At 47.1% G+C, this 3,923-nt stretch overlaps 1 pseudogene; it reads left to right on the forward strand.

The window, feature by feature from the left end:
- Positions 1 to 2,349: 2,349 nt before the first annotated feature.
- LOC125937819 (uncharacterized) lies at positions 2,350 to 2,447 on the forward strand (annotated as a pseudogene).
- The last annotated feature ends 1,476 nt before the right edge of the window (positions 2,448 to 3,923 follow it).

Raw genomic sequence — 3,923 nt, forward strand, 5'->3', positions numbered from 1 at the left:
TGTCGGGCTCTGTGCTGACAACTCAGAGCCTGGGACCCACTTCAGATTCTGTGTGTGTGTGTGTGTGCGTGTGTGTGTGTGTGACTATCTCTCTTTCTCTCTCTGCCCCTCCCCTGCTCATGCTTTCTCTCTCTCTGTCAAAAATAAAGAAATATTAGAAACACAAATACTTTTAAGAAATTTCAAAGTCCATACCGTGCCCCTTCTGCACAGTTTCTCCTGTTATATTAGTGTGGTATGTGTCTTACATTAGCGGGGGGTGTGTTACAGCGGATGAGCCAACATCGCTACCTTGTGATGAACCAAAGCCTTAAGTCTACATTAGGATTTACTCTCTGTGCGGTCGTGTTCCGGGGAGTGTGACGAATGCCTCATGTCTTGTAGCCACCATTACGGTATCATATGAAATAGCTTCATCTCCCTGAAACCCCGCCTGTTCTACTCATCCGTGCCCCCTCTCCAGCCTCCCCCAAGCCCCAGCAACAACTCACCTGTCTCTAGTTTTGGGTTTTCCAGAGCGACCTATAGTTAGAATCATATCACATGTAGCCATGTAAGCATTGAGCTCATAAGCGTTAAGCTTATATTGTAAAGGTCCTTCCATATCTTTCTGTGGCCTGATAGCTTACTTCTTTTTATTGCTGAGTGCTTTTCCATCGTATGGATGTATTGCAGTTTGTTTTTTTTAACTTTTGTTTAATATTTATTTATTTTTGAGAGAGACAGACAGAATGCAAGTGGGTTAGGGGCAGAGAGAGAGGGAGACACAGAATCGGAAGCAGGCGCCAGGCTCCGAGCCATCAGCACAGAGCCCGACGCGGGGCTCGAACTCGCCAGCCGCGAGATCGTGACCTGAGCCGAAGACAGGCGCTCAACCGACTGAGCCACCCGGGCGTCCCAGGTTTGTTTATCCGTTCACCTACTGAAGGACATCTTCGTTGCTCGCAAGTGTTGTTAATTCTGAACAAAGCTGTAAACATTCACGTACAGGTTTTCACGTGGACCTAAGTTTCGCCTCCTCTAGGTAAGTGCCGAGGAGTACGGTTGCTAGATCTCACAGTAAGCCCAGATTTAGCTTTGTAGGAAACCCCCAAACTGTCTTCCAAGGTGGATGTACCATTCTGCCTCCCCCCTCCCCCCCCCCCCAGCAATGACAGAGAGCTGCTCCTGTTCCACAGCCTCACCAGCGTGGCACATGTCACAATCTCCCAGTCTGTGGCTTGGCTTTTCTTTTCTTTTTTTTTCCACTACTTACTCATTTAAGTAGTCTCTACACCCAACGTGGGGCTTGAACTCACAACCCCGCGATCAAGAGTCACACGCTCTTCAGCCTGCAGGCGCCCCTTGTCTTCTCTGTCTCTCCACAGGGTCTTTCACAGAGCACAAGTTTTAAATTGCAGCCAAGTCCAACTTATCAACCTCCATGGATCATGCTTTTGGTATTGTATCTAAAAAGTCATCGCAGACCTGACCGACGTCACCTAGATTTTCTCCCGTGTTATTTTCTAGAAGGTCTATAGTCTTGTGTTTCATATTCAAGTCTGTGATCTGTTTTGAGTTGTTTTGTGAAAGGTGGAAGGTCTTTTTTTTTTTTTTACATGTGGCCGTCCAGTTGTTCTAGGATTATTGGTTGAAAAGTTTGCTGACCATTTTATGATGTCAGGAAGGAAAAAAAATGTCCTGGAATGTCACAGTACTGCTGGCCATCTTGGGACAGGTACCAACCTCCTGGAGGCCCGCTTACTCATCCCCGTCCCACATCTCAATCTTATATTTGCAACACCTACTCCTGAGATAGTATATTGATCAAATATTGCCACAATAATGCTGTGCAATAATTCCCCTACCCCTCCCCTCCTCAAACTCAGTGGTTTAAAATGTTACTAATTTGGGGGTGCCTGGGTGGCTCAGTCAGTTAAGCACCCGACTTTGGCTAAGGTCATGATCTCATGGTTTGTGGGTTCGAGCCCCACATTGGGCTCTGTGCTGACAGCTCGGAGCCTAGAACCTGCTTCGGATTCTGTGTCTCCCTCTCTCTCTCTCTCTCTCTCTCTCTCTGCCCTCCCCCACTCATGCCCATGCACTCTCTTTCTTTCTCTCTCTCAAAAATAAACAAACAGTCAACAAAAAAAATTTTTTATGTTAATAATTGGGGGCCCCTGGGTGGTTCAGTCGGTTAAGCATCCAACTCTCGGTTTCAGCTCAGGTCGTGATCTCATGGTTTCGTGTGTTCGAGCCCCACATCGGGCACTGTGTTGGCAACTCAGAGCCTATTTGGGATTCTCTCTCTCCCTCTCTCTCTGCCTCTTCCCCACCCACGCGGTCTCTGTCTCTCTCAAAAATAAATAAGTGCTCACATCGGCAGCACGTATACTAAAATTGGAACAATACGGAGAAGATTAGCCTGGCCCCTGCACAAGGAAATTCGTGAAGCGTTCCTTATTTTTATGAGGACTTTAAGATACAAAACAGATGAACATAAGGGAAGCAAGAATAGTATAAAAACAGGGAGGGGACAAAACATAAGAGACTCTCAAATATAGGGAACAAACAGAGGGTTGCTGGAGGGGTGGTGGGAGGGGGGATGGGCTAAAGGGGTCAGGGGCACTAAGGAATCTACCCCTGAAATCCTTGTTGTTCTATATGCTAACTGGGATGTAAATTATAAAAATAAATAAATTTTGGAAAATTGATAAATAAATCTTTAAGGAATAAATAAATAAAATAAAACGTTGATAATTTATCCTCCAGCTCCCAGGTCTGTGGATTGGTTGGACAGTCTCATCTGGGGGCCCAGGCCGGAGGGACGGTGGTTGGTCCTTGGGGCCAGTAGAAATACGTGATACCTCTTAAGGCCTAGGCTGGAAACCGGCACACTGTCCCTTCTGCTCATATCCTATTGGCCAAAGCAAGTCACGTGGCCAAGCCCAACATCAGTGGGGCAGGAAAATACATTTTTCCCTTGAAGATGGAGAAGAAGGGCGTGAATGTTTGTTGGACGGTGGTAAAGGAATCACAAGGTAATATGAACAGGCAAAGTTACATGTAAAGAATTATTAACTAGAACAGGAGATTGAAGTTACAAAGGATTGGTCAAAAAGAATTAAAGGAAACTCTAAAAAATATAGGAACAGCCGATGTAAGGGGCAGCCATTACACCTAGGACTAAGAGAGAGAGTTCAAGGTAGAGGCCCCTTCTACCCCCAGGGCTGACATTCAGACCCTATTGGAGAGCCAGCTGTGGCTGGCTGGATAGCACGGAAGACAGTCTGTTCCTGTGTCGCCAAGGGCCCTCCTCAGATCTGTTATGCCAGAACCACCCCAGGGGCTTGTTACAATGCCGAGTTCTAGGCACCACTGGAACTAACTGAATGAGAATAGGGGGAGGGAGATAGGAATCTGTAGTTCGATCTACTACTCCAGCTAGCTTTCCCTACACTAGCTTAAGATCTCGGAGCTCTGTGAACAGAGAGACCTTGTTTCACTGTCGTGTCCTTGTCTCTTAGCCCAGGATCTGCCCCTTGCTAGGTGTTGCTGTAGACAGGTTGTTCCTGGACTGGTTCCCGTTGGTTGGTTGGTTGGGAGATAACATTCAAACCCAATGGGTTGTAACTGGCCATAAGCCACATCCCCAGCCATACTTTCGTGGTGTTTGGTTGATGAGCACAACGTCCCTTCGTTATTGTTGGCGAAACCCAAAGGTAACGTATCCTCCCGGAATGGCAGGTGGTATTTTCCAAAAATATCTGCGACACTGCTTTCCGTTCCACATGTTTTCCTGCGATGTGACCTTGACAGGCTTCCATGGAGAGGCAGAGTCTGTGTCCCCTGCCCTTGACTCCAGGCGGGCTTGTGACTTGCTTGTAACCAACAGAATGTGCCAAAGTGGTGACGCAGGACTCCTGAGGTTAATTTTAAAGGGC

The sequence above is a fragment of the Panthera uncia genome (assembly GCF_023721935.1).
Source record: "Panthera uncia isolate 11264 chromosome A3 unlocalized genomic scaffold, Puncia_PCG_1.0 HiC_scaffold_12, whole genome shotgun sequence".
Classification (NCBI taxonomy): domain Eukaryota; kingdom Metazoa; phylum Chordata; class Mammalia; order Carnivora; family Felidae; genus Panthera; species Panthera uncia.